Source organism: Mustelus asterias, chromosome 27, assembly GCF_964213995.1.
Source record: "Mustelus asterias chromosome 27, sMusAst1.hap1.1, whole genome shotgun sequence".
Taxonomy (NCBI): Eukaryota; Metazoa; Chordata; class Chondrichthyes; order Carcharhiniformes; family Triakidae; genus Mustelus; species Mustelus asterias.
In genome coordinates, this window is record NC_135827.1 from 39137216 (window position 1) to 39153114 (window position 15899).

At 47.1% G+C, this 15899-nt stretch overlaps 1 long non-coding RNA gene across 1 annotated transcript in view; it reads right to left on the reverse strand.

The window, feature by feature from the left end:
* LOC144479970 (uncharacterized) overlaps positions 1-15899 on the reverse strand; it is a 220271-nt gene that overhangs the window by 8094 nt on the left and 196278 nt on the right. Inside the window, exon 7 of the long non-coding RNA XR_013495596.1 lies at positions 4704-4828. This is a non-coding gene — a long non-coding RNA (uncharacterized LOC144479970). The remainder of the gene's footprint in view (positions 1-4703; positions 4829-15899) is intronic.

A 15899-nucleotide genomic window follows, 5' to 3' on the forward strand; every position in this document is an offset into this window, starting at 1 on the left:
TTGGGCAGGTCACCTTACGACATCTTATGACACCCAGCAGGAGTCTGCAATCTCGGTTGGGGGGGGGATAAAATTAGGATGTGGTGCAGAAGAGGAATGGACTTGTTACATGAGTTCCAAGGATGATGTCCTTAATATATCAATCAATGCTGTACAAACTCTTTTTCTTTTAACAATCTTTAACATTTTGCGATAACTCCCAGCCTCAGACACAGGACAAGTCACTCACAGCATTCCCTGAGAAGACACACGCTATTAAAATATCACCGCAAGTCAACAAACCATCGTAACCCTCTGTACAAGCTCTGATTCCACAGGCAGCTTCTCTCACTAACCCACAGTCCTACACGAAACTCAGTCTTTATAAGAACAGAAGGGAGGATCTCAGAGACTTATAAAGTTTTAACATGACTAGACAGGGTCGATGCAGGGAGGATGTTCCCGATGGTGGGGGAGTCCAGAACCAGGGGTCACAGTCTGAGGATTCGGGAGAGACCATTTAGGACGGAGATGAGGAGACATTTCTTCACCCAAAGAGTGGTGAGCCTGTGGAATTCATTACCACAGGAAGTAGTTGATGCCAAAACATTGAATGTATTCAAGAGGCGGCTGGATATAGCACTTGGGGTGAATGGTTATAGGGAGAAAGCAGGATTAGGCTATTGAGTTGGATGATCAGCCATGATTGTGATGAATGGCAGAGCAGGCTCGAAGGGCCGAATGGCCTCCTCCTGCTCCTATCTTTTATGTTTCTATGAAGCATTTTGAGCAGGAGTTGGCCATTTGGCCCCTTGACCCTGTTCCACCATTCAAAAAGATCACAACTGACCTTTGATCTCGACTCCATTTTTCCCACCCTATCCTTTGTATTCAAAAATTGATCAATCTCAATCTTGAACACACTCATTGGCTGAGCCTCCACAACCCGCTGGGGTGGAGAATTCCAGCGGTTCACCACCCTCTGAATGAAGAAATTTCTCCTCCTCGGAATCCTAAATCGCTAACCTCTTCATCTGTGACCGTGCTCCCTGGCTCTAGACTCTGCAGCCAGGGGGCAACAGCCCTTCAGTGTCTACTCTGTCAAGCCCCTTAAGAATTTTATACGTTTCAGTGAGATCACTTTGCATTCATCTAAACTCCAGGCAGTAGCGGCACACTTTATTCAATCTCTCCTCAAGACCAACGCTCTCATCCCAGGGATCGGTATTTATGTGTGAACGTCTCATTTTTGGTGTTGGGTTAGAAAGGGTAAACGCTCCTTAAAAATCTAACCGCGTATTTCAATACTCCCTCCCCCTCCCCCACCCCAAACAGGGCTGAACGTATCAGTGATTAGAATGAAATGGACTCAGTCAAAACTATCTTTTTTCTTTTAAATTCAATGGATACAGAACTCCATCCATTGGAACCCTTTGACTGACAAGGATATACAGCCAGATTTTTAATCATTCTCAGTAGGATCTGGGCATCACTAAATTGTGTCTTGCCAGACTATTATAGAGGGCTGTTAGGAGTTAACCATATTGATGTGCGGCTGGAGTCACCTATAAACCCAGGCTGGGTAAGGACAGCAGCTTTCCTTCCCTGAAGGGACAGTAAGTGAGGCAGTTGGGTTTTTCCGACAATCCAGTCCCTTCATGGGCATTTTTAACTGATCCAGCTTTTTATTTCCAGAGTTACCTTCCTGTGAAGAACCTTGGGATATTTTTAGCAGTGAAAGTGCTCTATAAATAAAAGTTGTTGTTGCTGAAATTCATTGAGGTAAATGTTCACAGTACCTTAGTTACCCAGGCCTGATGTGTGATTCTGGACATGGAGCTATTTAACCATGGGAACTCAATCTAAACCCCCACTTACCACACAAGCACGCATGCTGATCCGCAAAGACATTGCAATTAAAAGACCATCTTGCTCACTTCCAGCATCCTTGACAGTCATATGATTATAACAATAATGGAGTTGTTGACAAATCAATCTCGATCAATGAGTCTACAACCGACCCAGACATGACATGAGGAAAACCCCGCAGTGGTGAAGAGTTTTGGGAATCATAGGTTGAAAGTGACCTATTCGTCACAAACCACACGACATTCACCGCATGTTATATCTCAAATCGCTCGCACATTGGATCCCAATTCGATCACTGGATAGCAAGCCAATCAGAAGGTACATTTTGTCAATGATACTCCTCCCCATGACTAAATGGTGAAGACCAATTGTAGGGTTCTTGTTTGAACACTTGGCTATGGTCTGAGACATTGACCCACTGATCTATAGTTGATTAGCATAGTGGTTGGTACATTGATCTCTAAGGCTTCACTGAGGTGGGACATTGGGGAGGGTATGGATGCTCAGTAAAAAAGTGTGACAGGAAAAGCAACACATCAATAAACTAAGATCACCCCCCTGCCCTGCTCACCACCCCCCATCCCCGGCACCGAACCCCCACTTCCACAATTGATACACACTTATAGAGCATTACTGCTTGAAGAAAGTAGCTAAATCAGCAGAGAGACCTGCAGGGAACAAAGGGTTAACACTTTCACTTTAAACATCAACGCTTTTCTCTGTAAAATAAACCCTTTGAAAGATGTGCGAGGGTGATTGTGTCTTTCTAACAGGTGGTCAGATACTTACAGGCAGATTGGATGGGTTTCAATCAAATCAAACTGCTTACCATTTTCTCAGTTATATTGGGGGTTTTATTTTCTCTGGGGTCGATTGTCCGTGACTTGCTTTTTCCCGCTGCTGTTGTACGCGTGCCCCAGGGAAAGCTAGGAGGTTGTACAGTTATCTCCCTTGGTATAATTCTAAACTATACAACCTACTACCTCAGCCTGAATGCACACAGCAATTGGTTCATCGACTCCTGCATCAGGGGTTCAAAGAGAAGTGGTTGTTGGGGCAGGGTGGCGAGAGGAGGGTTGGGGCCAGAGAAGGGTGGGGGCGAGAGGAGGGTGGGGGGCCAGAGGGTGGTGGGGGTCAGAGGAGGGTGGGGGTGAGAGGAGGGTGGGGGTGAGAGGAGGGTGGAGGTGAGAGGAGGGTGGGGGAAAGGGGTTAGGGGACAGTAGGTGAGTGTGAGATTGAAGGGTAGCAGAGGGATGGATAAGGGAAAGAGGGTTGGAGGATGTATTTGTCCGAAGTTTAGAGTTTTTGCTACGTAACTATTCTTTCTAAGGGAGTGGCTGGGTGAGTGGCAAACACACCCTGAGAAAGAGAGAAATGGAAGAATCCATCAGCATGGCCTTATTGTACTTGAGGAGTTTTACAACTCCAGACAGACAGACACACACATACAGTGGCACAGAGATAGACAAAGACACACACACACCCTTCCCAAAATAAGCCACCACTTCAGCCAACTGGTACTTAATAACAGATTGTTCATTCAGTTCTAATTTTAAGAAAAAAGAATCCTTGGCAACACTGAGGCTGTCAATAATGGGAGTATAGGCCACAAAAACAGGCTGCTTGAATCGCACATGTCCTCCGGTTCTCTGATCTCCTCTCATCCCAATAAAATCGATGCAATCTCCATTTTTTTCCCCAACACAAAAAGAAAACCTTACGACTGCTCCGCATTTAGTGAAAGCTTACTTCACAGTGAACCTTCGGACCGTGCTACAGGATAGGTGTCAGCCTGAGAGACATCGTACCGTCAGGTGGATTTGTTGTAACTGCTCATTTCTGGTCTAACCTCGGTCCTGAGACACAAATCCCTTTGTTTTCATGGTTAGTCCCAAATGGAAACTACATCTCATGGAGTTCAGAACATTTTATCTCAAAAAAAAAGCTACCCATCAGCTTCTTGGTCACTATTTCCAGAGGGGAGTGAATGACTGGTTAAACAGCTAATTATCAACAGGGAGTGGCTCGCTGGAAGGTCTGTTGCATCACTGACTCATGGATTGGGATTTTCACACTCCCGGCCCCACCCTGTTACAAGAGAAGACAAGGAAGCAGGATTTCAAGTTGGCCTAACTCACTTCAAGAGGCTTGTGTGGAGCATAAACACTAGCATGGACCAGGTGGAGTGAAAGGCCTGCTTCTACCCTGTTAGATTTGATGCTTCTATTGTGCGATTGTTCCAATAACTTGGTTCCTTTGCAACCCCACAACCTCCCCTCCTCTCAATCTGAGGGGCTAATGCTCTCAACTGGGACTGTCTGAGGCTGAGGAAATCATGTCCATGGCTGAGAATCACCATAAGAGGTCTTTATATCCTCGTGGTGGTCAGATATTGCTGAGGCAAAACTGTGTTGTCTCTTTACCATGTAGACACAGACCTATAGACACGAGCTTGTGGGATATGCAAAACACAAGTTCGGATCTACGGGTTAGTGGCAGCTGGTTTTGCAGTTTCAACATCTGTATCCATCTGTCTCCTCCTCTTTGTTCCTTGTTCCAGTCTCATTCCCTTTACCCTGTCACTAATGCCATCCAGCCTCCTGTCTTCCTCCTTCCTCTATTCCCCTTCTCACACCTCCCTTTCTGTTCACACAAAGCTCACACCTGTCATGTGTAAGTACAGATGTCATAAGTGCTTTGTGTCTTTAGGAAACACTCCCTAAACTCGAGATTTTCTTTAGTTTTAGTTGCCATTTTAAATGTATTTGCAAAAAAAGTCACCACATTGCTCAAATCAAAAATCTGACCAAAATAAAAACAATTATAAACATAATATTAAAACCCAAAACACCAACACTGCGATCTGGTTGCTCTGTGTGTGAGGAAGGGCCATCTGTTAGCTCTCAGTTTCAACTCCTGGCATGGGGTGCCGTTGGCTCGTCAGGCTGTGTTTTGTCTTGCTAGGCCGGGCTCGGAGATCCTAAAATAGAAGTGAAAAAATAAGGGATGAAAAGGAGCTTTTAAAGATTCCAAGTGAAATCTTTTACTGCTAATACTGCCAGGATGACTAGCTCAGTACAATTAAACATGACAATGCTTTGCGATTTCTTAAACGTTGGAAATACAAAAAAAAGTTAATCCAATCTTGGACGTCAAGTGTCGATTTTTTTGCGCGTGCTTGTTTAAATAAAGTTTCTTGATCTAAATTATTGTCAAACATGAGGCAATCACAGAATCGAATGAAAGGTATGATTCCTCATCAAAGCACAACTGCTATCGGAAGAATTACTTGACTCGAAGTGCTTTGTACCATAGCGGACTCCTTGGCTAGCTACCGAGACTCCTTCTGCATGCCAAGCTTGGATACAGTCTTTGTGTCTCTATTTCTCTCTCTCTCTCTCTCTTTCGTTCTCATCTCTTGCGCAAACCTTTCCATTCCGATAAAGTAATAATGCCTTTGGACCAACATGAAGTGTGGCTTACAGCTTAACTCTCTCGCAGACACACACGTCGCAAGCTACCAAAGGACAGCGGCAACGTGCAGCTGGATAGAAGTGGCAGCCCACCCCACTCCACCCACTCCCAAAAGGCAAGCAGCCGAATTAAATTTTCGATTAAAACCCGAGTCGCAGGCCTCACCTTTCTGCTCATCCTCTTCCCGTCGGGAGAACGCAAAGGATGAAATAGGAAACACATAAAAAATGACGCGCGTCCACAAAACCTACACGCAGCACAATTACTTTGCTTTGTGGGGAGAGAAGGAGAGGGGTTCAAATGGGTCTTTATCCAGGCTCCCCCTCCTCGCTACGCCCCTCAACCACACACCAGCACCCCCCAACCACCCTCCCACCCCCTCCCCCACCCCCCACCACCCTCCCAACCTTCCCCATCCGCTCTCCTTCCTCTGCCAAACGCCCTGCCTCATCTTCGGGTGCGTTGCCGCTTGTGGCAAGAGGGCCTACCTCGTGACATGGTTCATGTCGACCAATATTGAAAGCAGCACTCCCCAACACACGTTCCGAGCAGCGTTCGAGCAATTCCACATTCCGGATAAACACACACACACACACACAGACAACATAGGCACAAGCATAGGGGGAGCCTGACTGCTTTCTGTAATCCAAAAAAAGGTCACCAATAGAATCTTATTCTTTGCGAATGGAATCGGTTTCCCTTGCAATTAAATCTGCTGACTGCACAAGCCAGCTGTTTCCTCTTTCTCGCAATAAAAATGGCGATTACTATCCTTTTGTTTCTTCCTGGCGGGATTAGGATGGAAATATTTGCCTCCATTTTTCAACAACAGAAACAAACAAAAAGAAATGATGAGACAAAGCGATGTGGTGGTGCTCAGACAATGAATATTGGATCGTGCCCCCTTCGATCTGATGCTGCCCCAGCCAAGCATAGCTGGCACCACACAGTGCCCGGACACTGCGGATCCTTACTTAGTACAGCGACAGAACCATTTGGTTGATGGATAGCCATCAGCAGATAGGGTGAGAGAAAATTTGCAGGCTCACAAAGACTTGGGAGAGTTAACGCACAAACGCACAAACACTTGGCCACTCAAATTGCAACCAAAATCTAATTCCCAAAGCCAGAAAACTTTGAAGGAACCTCTTTTCCTTTTTTTCCCTCTCTCTCTCTCTCTTTCCAAGCGTTAAATGACAAATAAGGACGAAAAGAGTGGAAGGAAAGAAAGAGGGAGAGAATGAGAATGAGAGAGAGAGAGAGAGAGAGTGCAAAGGGCTTAGCGTGGATCTTGGCACAATATACAGAACCCGACAATGTGAATTTTAATATCAGATGGTACCCTACGAATCTTGAATGCAAAGAGAAGACAAATCTGCTTTGAAATGCAGTTCTGGTGCCAAGTAATTTTAACACTTTCGGGACAGAGGCACAGGTCAGGAAAGGAACAGAAAGGGAAGGATGATTGTAGACGGCGTTCTATGCAGATGTCTGCTCCCTGCCAAAGACGAACAATATGGAGTAACGTTGGCACCAAAGAGATATTAACAGTTGCCCGCCTTTGCACAGATTACCCCCTCGCTACTTTTCCATTCAAAGTGGATCGCTTCCCTCGAGGCGAATAACTTGAGAAACACATTCTGTCAAAATAACTATTTCCATTTGACAATACTGGGGAGGAGGGGGTGGGGGGAGGTTTCGGGGTGGGGGGGGGGACACCAGAGGGAGGGAGAAATGTTTGCTAAAGACGGATGCCAAGAATAAGAAAAAGAACTCGAAAGAGATCTGAGCCCATTGTGTCGGGGTGATTTTTTTTTTCTGAACTCACCAGGAATGCCTGGACATTCCCGATCATTGGGGTTTTTCAACATTGTGCAGTCGGGACAAGGAGCTGGGGTTTTTTAAGAAGGATCGAGAATTCATTCACCGCTTGTCTGCTTGTCATGGTTGATGTAAACAGATTAAAGGGGGTGACTTCCATTTTCAAAAATATTTTTTAAAAAATAAAGCATTTACACGAGTCACTTTGCCGCTGGAGAAAATATAGATTTTAAAAATTAATGTCACTAAGGCTAACCCCTCCCCCAAAACACATCTAAAAACAAACCCCCCAAAAGTCGCTCAGAGTCGCTGAACTGTTGTTCTGGTCTCTGCCTTAACTGAGCTTCAAGAGGCAACATCTGTTTGTAAATTCGCCAACACTGATCCTTTCAATTTTTTTTGGCATGCTTTTCTGAAGCAGAAAGCCCTGATAGAGAGGACAGAATATTTGCAAGCAGCCTGACTGCTGTACACCACCTCTTACAATTCCATTTGCTCTCTCCCCGTCGTTCAGGTTTAATACGTGGCCCATCCCTACGTGTTAACAGCTGGACTGGAGGTACAGAGTTCCAACATACCTTACCCAAGAAGGACAAGGCAACTCCTGAAGGAGCTTTTCTCCCCCTCTCTCTCGTGAAGCCAACGACTAATTTTTGTGTGTGTGTGTGTGTGTGCAGAGTGGGGGCTGGGGGGGAGGGAGTGGAGCGGTGGGTGTGGGGGGTGCGGGTGCTGTGGCGGACTGATGCTTCTTTACGCAGTCTTTTCAGCACCAACTCTGGGTGGGGGTGGGCGGGCAGAGGTTGAAAAATAACGACGAAAGCTCTTGGGCTTTGCCAACTCTGCAGCAAGAGAGAGAGAGAGAAGAATAAGAGGAGGCGAAGACAGAGATAGGAAATAAATCAAACAAGTGAAAGCGAGAGGGAGAAATGAGAGGGAGAGGGGAAGAACTGTAGAGAGTTGAGAAAGTGAGAGAAAGAAAAGAGGGAATGAGAACGACACGGAGAGTGAGAAATGAAAGGCAGAACCCAGAGAGAGATATGGCAGCGAGGGAGAAAATAAGAGAGAGGGGGAATGCCAAAGAGAAAATGAAAGGGAGAGAGAATGAGATGGAGAGAGAATGAGATGGAGAGAAAATGAGAGGGAAAGAGAAATGAGAGGGAGAGAGAGAAAATGAGAGAGGTGAGAAACTGAGAGAGAGATATGAGAAGGGACGATATAAAGTGAGAGAAACGAGAGGCGGGAGAGAAAGAGAAAGAAATGAGAGGTTGAAGGAAAGAAATGGGAGGAAGAGAGAACAAGGGAGAAAGGGAGTTGAGAGAGAGAAAGCGATAGAGAGAGAGAAATGTGACAGAGAGAACACAATAATTTGAATACTGAATGCTCGTAACTGCTATACAGCTCGCGTCAATTATTTTAAAAATGGAGGAGTGTAATTCTTGAGAAAGAAAAGCGAAATATTGCCTACAATGATACATCAAATATTCTGGTCAAATGAATTTATACTCCTAATCTATCCTCACAAAAATCAAACACATACAAAATAGCCAGGCATGTTACTATGGAGACTTGTGTAAACTCTTGAGTATAGGCATGAATCTTGGCCTTTCCCCCATATCCCATCTTGCATTCTGCTCACGGATTACTGCGGCAGTATTACACCAATCATGGACATTAATCTTCAGCTGCAAATGTGCTGACTGGGAATGAAGCAGCCAGAGATCATTTTTCAAACTGAAAACCTCATTTGTAGCATCGCTCGCGCGCGCACACACACACACACACAGAGACACACATATACACACACACAGACACACATATACACACACACATATACACACACACACATATACACACACATACAAACACACAGACACACACATACAGACACACACATACATACAGACACACACACACAGCCACATACACAGACACACACACAAACACACACAGACACACAAGAAAAATAATCAAAAATAAGGTACTGCTTGAGCTGAGGAGGATTCACACTGGTGCGTGAGAGTTGCTGTCCTCCTGTCTACCCCCACCTCCCCGCCTTCCCCCCCTCGCTGTCGCCTCGGCCGTTTGATCAACTGTGCAATCACACGGCCCAGCACTCCATGTCTGGTGCCAGGCAATTGAGATGCCTGAAGAGCCACCAGCCTTTGTGCAACAGTGTAGGACCCACTAATACCAAAGGACAATGAACTGTCTAGATCCTTGCGGCCTGATCGATGACTTGAAGGCACCAAGTCACATCTGAAGGGGCTATCAGCCAGGTAAAAAAAAATCAGGCAGTGCAGGATGAGTAATTCCCCGATTATTACCGTCTCTGCAAATGGATAGGCAGAAACATAACATTTTAGAACAAATCACTCAGCCGCTGTGTTCTAAATCCCTTTGTGCTTCTAACAGCATAATTAATACAAGGTATTAACATGTACGGATACCCAATTAAACTGTAGAGATTGTTTGTGCCAGAACAGGAGTATTAGAATGTGCATCACTGTCTTGCATTAGTATAGCTGAGAGTGAACCTTGCCAGAGAACAACTACAGTCTCCACAGTACTGGAGCATTTACACTGAAGGGAAACAATAGAATGGTTGCCTCGCTCTCTCCCGCATCCCCACCTCCCACCCAAATTCCTCCAATGTGGCTCGATATACAGGAACACAATTATTTATCTTTCTTTAGAAATCATTCTGAGATTGCCCAATGCCTCCCCACCAGCCACCCTGGTTAAATTAATCTGCAAAAGGTTGAAGAAGGCAGCTCACCATCACCTTCTCAAGGGCAAGTAGGGATGGGCAATAAATGCCCACATGAATATGAAAAACAAAAATGGAAAAAATTATCTCTCTCTCTCCTAACGCAAACACGTCTTAATTTGCAGCATTCAGCATGCGACCTTGGCCTGACGCCTCTCACTCTGAGATCTCGATGCAGAGCCGATTGCCTGAAATGGGTTAAAAATAAAATCGAAAAGAGGAGGAGGAGAGAGAGGGAGGGAGGGAGAAAAAATAAAGTTGTCTGGAGCCAAACTGTTTGCCTTCTGTGATTTAACAGTGAGGAGTGCAGGACAGGCTGGCTGCATAGCAACCTGAGATTGGCAGACAGCCAGCTCATTTCACCCGCAATTGATTGTGGCTTTTAGCCATCATACTGGGGCCTCAAAGACCAAGTACCATCATGCATCTGATATTCACAGCCTGGCATCCTGCCAAAGATAAATCCTCTATTAAAAAAAAAGGAGAGAGAGAGAGAGAAAGAGGAGGCGGAGAAATAGAAAGGGAGACAGAGAAGACGGAAAGCTGGTAAATACTGATTGAAAATTAAAATTAAAAATACCTGGCCCAGGCAGCATCGAGATGTCTCTGCTCTCTCTCTCTCTTTCTCTATGTGTATATTGTTCTTTCAGTTGTCACGTTGATTCACATGACTTCAGTCTTTTCTGTGTGTGTGCCCTGGTATTAAACCTCTAGACTAAGCACTGGACTGCGCTCTGCTCTGTTTCCTAACCTTAGTTAACTCTCCTCCCACTCCATCTGACTTCAGCCCTTCTCTCTGAGCCAGAGGAACTGGGGTGCCGAGTGCACGGCACTGATCACCTACAGCGCAGAGTAAACTCTGAACTTTGTTCCTTGTTCATTAAGTGGATTTTTGAAGCTATAATTAGTACCTCAGTTATTTCTCTGATTGGAGACTGACGCCAAATGTTATTTAAGACCCAGCTTTGCCAACATGTCCCATCGAGGTGGTTTGGATTCAAGAGATAAATCTCATGCCAAGCGATTAGATGTACAATGAACCCACTCAGCGAAGCCTCATTTCCATAACCACCATTCTTCTCCATGTTAAGTTGCAACAGCTGATCACTCCTCTTAGTAACCTTCCCCTTTTTAATATTTTATTTCCCCTATGTACAGCACATTATATTGTCGCAACAACCACTTCTATTCGAACAATTGTTTCAGCAGACGCTGGGAAAAGTAATTACTTGCTGCACCGACATTATTCCTTCTCAAACAGAAAGAGGATTGAGAGGCAGTATCCCATTAAACTGGTACAACCTTCTTACAATGGAACTGGGGCAAAACTGTTCTTCACCCGGAAGCAACAAAGGAATTTATCAAATTCTCCAAACACTTTTCCATGAAGACTTTTCCATTAATTATTCACAACCATCAGAATTTGCTTTAGTAGAATTTGTGGCTACATTAAAAATACACATGGATTTAAATAAGGGTGTGAGCCGTGAGCTCGGGGTGAGTGTGAGCTCGGGGTGAGTGTGAGCTCGGGGTGAGTGTGAGCTTGGCATGAGTGTGAGCTCAGACTGAGTGTGAGCTCGGGGTGAGCGTGAGCTCAGGGTGAGTATGAGCTCGGGGTGAGTGTGAGCTCAGTGTGATTGTGAGCTCAGTGTGAGTGTGAGCTCAGAGTGAGTGTGAGCTCGGGGTGAGTGTGAGCTCGGAATGAGCGTGAGTGTGAGCTTGGAGTGAGCATGAGTGTGAGCTTGGGGTGAGTGTGAGCTTGGAGTGAGTGTGAGCGTGAGGTGAGTGTGAGCTCGGGGTGAGTGTGAGCTCAGGGTGAGTGTGAGCTCAGAGTGAGTGTGAGCTCAGGGTGTGAGCTCAGGGTGAGTGTCAGCTCGGGGTGAGTGTGAGCTCAGAGTGAGTGAGAGCTCGGGGTGAGCGTGAGCTAGGGGTAAGTGTGAGCTCCGGGTGAGCGTGAGCTCGGGGTGAGTGTGAGCGCAGGGTGAGTGTGAGCTCATAGTGAGTGTGAGCCAGGGGTGTGTGTGAGCTCAGGGTGAGTGTGAGCTCGGGGTGAGTGTGAGCTCGGGGCAAGTGTGAGCTCGGCATGAGTGTGAGCTCGGACTGAGTGTGAGCTCGGGGCGAGCGTGAGCTCAGGGTGAGTGTGAGCTCGGGGTGAGTGTGAACTCAGTGTGATTGTGAGCTCAGAGTGAGTGTGAGTGCGAGCTCGGGGTGAGTGTGAGCGTAGTGTGATTGTGAGCTCGGTGTGAGTGTGAGCTCGGAATGAGTGTGAGTTTGGAGTGAGCATGAGTGTGAGCTTGGGGTGAGTGTGAGCTTGGAGTGTGAGCGTGAGGTGAGTGTGAGCTCGGGGTGAGTGTGAGCTCGGGGTGAGTGTGAGCTCAGAGTGAGTGTGAGCTCAGGGTGAGTGTCAGCTTGGGGTGAGTGTGAGCTCAGAGTGAGTGTGAGCTTGGGGTGAGCGTGAGCTAGGGGTAAGCGTGAGCTCGGGGCGAGTGTAAGCTCGGAGTGAGTGTGAGCCCGGGGTGAGTGTGAGCCCGGGGTGAGTGTGAGCTCGGGGTGAGTGTGAGCTTGGGCGAGTGTGAGCTCAGAGTGAGTGTGAGCTCAGAGTCAGTGTGAGCTCGGGGCGAGTGTGAGCTCAAGATGAGTATGAGCTCGTGGCGAGCGTGAGCTTGGGGTGAGCGTGAGCCCGGGTGAGTGTGAGCTTGGGGTGAGTGTGAGCTCGGGGTGAGTGTGAGCGGTGTGTGTGGGTGAGTGTGAGCTCGGGTGAGTGTGAGCTTGGGATGAGTGTGAGCTTGGGGTGAGTGTGAGCTTGGGATGGGTGTGAGCTCAGGGTGAGTGTGAGCTCGGGGTGAGTGTGAGCTCAGGGTGAGTGTGAGATTGGGGCGAGTGAGCTCAGGATGAGTGTGAGTAGAGTGAGTGGGTGTGAGTGTGGGTGAGTGTGAGCTCGGGGTGAGTGTGAGCCTGGGGTGAGTGTGAGCTCAGGGTGAGTGTGAGCTCGGGGTGAGTGTGAGCTCATAGTGAGTGTGAGTGGGTGTGAGTGTGGGTGAGTGTGAGCTCGGGGTGAGTGTGAGCCCAGGGTGAGTGTGAGCCCGGGGTGAGTGGGAGCTCGGGTTGAGTGTGAGCTCGGGGTGAGTGTGAGCCCGGGGTGAGTTTGAGCCCTGGGTGAGTGTGAGCTCGGGTTGAGTGTGAGCTCGGGGTGAGTGTGAGCTCAGGTTGAGTGTGAGCTCAGGGTGAGTGTGAGCTCTCTTTCCAGTCCTCTTCCTCCAGTTCAGATCGGGATTGTGTTTCTATTCCATCTTTTTTCTTCCTCACAAAGTCTCCCAGTGCCTGGAGTGCTGAAAGCCGAGGTTAGTGATTGTGAAATGGACACAATCTGTGGCTGTGATACTGAGCAGGTGAGACGGTAAATAATTCCAAACTAAAGATCAGCCTGTATTCCTGCTCCTGGTCACTGTCCAGTAACACATAACTCTGCCATCTAAAAGAACGATTACAACATGGGAACTCCACCACCTCTGGGTTTCTCTCCAAGTCACATATCTTCATGATTTGAACACCCATTGACCATTCTGACCTCATCGCTGGGTCAAAGCCATGAAACTCGCTGTCTAACAGCTCTGTCAGAGAACCCCCAGCACACAGACAGCAACGTTCGAGAAGTTCTATCACCACCTTCTTATAGGGATTCGCAATAATTGTTAGCCTTAACTGCAACGCCCATCGCTGGAGCTCTGCCAGGAGTCAACAACTTCAGGAGAGAGCCAGAGGAGACAATAAACATGAATCATTCTGTACTCTTTGATGGCTTGGTACAAATTGGCATTTACAACTACTGCCTTCGGGAAGTCGAAGAGTTGTACAAAGGAGGTCGGCAGTCCATGAACGAGAGCAGGCATCACTCTCCTTTAGAGATGGAGACAATTGAGAGAGACAACTGATTATATAGCTTGAGGGGCACCATGCCACATCACCTGTGGGATAGGGTAAGAAGACAGGCTTGCATGAGTCACCACAGCCAGTGTAGGCATTGGACCCATGCCACTGGCATCATTTTTCACTATTATTGTATTACAGAATCCCTACAATGCAGAGGCCACTTGGCCCATCGAGTTTGTACCACCTTTCTGACAGTGTATCTTACCCAGACCCTCTTCCCTGCCCTAATTCCATAACCCCACACTCTTACCATGGCTAATCTATCTAATCTACACATCCTGGGACACTGAGGGGCAATTTACCATGGTCAATCCAACTAACCTGCACATCTTTGGACTGTGGGAGGAAACCCACGCAGACACGGGGAGAACATCCAGACTCTGCACAGTGACCCAAGACCGGAATTGAACCCGGGTCCCTGGCGCTGTGAGGCAGCAGTGCTAATCACTGTGCAACTGTGCCGCCTCATTTCTAGCCACCTAGCTAACTGTCTCCCAAGCAAGCATTGAGAGAGTATTCCAGTGAAGTCCTGAGGGACTTCAGCACTCTAGGAGGTATGGTCCCTTTGATGAGATGTTAAACTGAGGTCTCAGGTCGGTGTGAAAGATTCCATAACACTATTGGGACAGCAATGGGAAGGAGTTGGGGGAGGGAGCTGGGGTGGCGGGGGGTTTCATCTTGATGTCCTGGCCAATGTTTATCCCTCGACTCACATCACTAAAGCAGATGATTTCATGATTGTCACATTGCTGTCTGTGGGAGCTTGCTGTGCATAAATTGGCTGTCACGTTTCATACATTTTAACAGCGGCAGCACTTCAGGTCCACTTCATTAGCTTGGAGACACTCAGAGGTCATTACAGTGAGAATTCTATTACAAACGGGGGCAGATTAACTCAGCAACACGGTGCCAGTTTAATTTCAGCATCATATATTGTGAAATGATTTGCTTTGCTCCTTTATTGATGCAATGTGCAAACAGTTCATGTGTGCACTGTAAAGACAAACAAACTTCCCTACCTCGGTCCAGATTGATACAGTACAGTACTCCATCAATATTTCACTGCAAATTTCACCCTAATTCCAGGAGTGGGATTGAAATCAAGAACTTGCTGATTATTGGACAATCATGCTACCCTCTGAGAAACAGCTGACACCGTGGGTTTTGCGACATGGTTATGCATGAACAGATGAGGGTAGGGTTGTGGAGGAATGTGGGAATGTTCTAATATTCCTGACACTGAAGGCCATGAGACTTCTTAATTTGGTTCCAATTAAAATAGTGGCATTCAACAGAAACCGTGCCAAAGGAAGGGGTGATTTCTCAAGAAGTCCCAGGACCCAAATTCTGCATTGAGACTACCAACCAGCTGCTATTTTACATAACCCACAGAGGGCAGCATGATGGCACAGTAGTTAGCACTGCTACCTCACAGCGCCAGGGACCCGGGTTCAATTCCAGCCTCAGGTCACTGTCCGTGTGGAGTTTGCACATTCTCCCCGTGCCTGCGTGGGTTTCCTCCGGGTGCTCCGGTTTCCTCCCACAGTCTGAAAGACGTGCTGGTTAGGTGCATTGGCCATGCTAAATTCTCCCTATGTGTACCTGAACAGGCACCAGAGTGTGGCAACTAGGGGATTTTCACAGTAAATTGCACTGTTAATGTAAGCCTAATTGTGACATTAATAAACTTTAAACTTTTCGGAGCAGGCTCAAGGGGCCAGATGGCCTACTCCTGCTCCTAGTTCTTATGTTCTTGGGTCACTGTCCGTGTGGAGTTTGCTCCGGGTGCTCCGGTTTCGTCCCACACTCCAAAGATGTGCAGGTTAGATGGATTGGCCATGCTAAATTGTCCCTTAGTGTCAGGGAGATTAGCAGGGTCAATATGTGGGGATATGGGGATAGGGCCTGGGTGGGATTGTTGTCAGTGCAGACTCGATCAATGGGCTGAATGGCCTCATTCTGCACTTGTACCAAATAAATCCACAAAACTTTCTTCAAAGGTCACCATGGATTATGACTTGGTCTTTCAGAAGGCAAAGAATGACAGAAGGAATGAAGG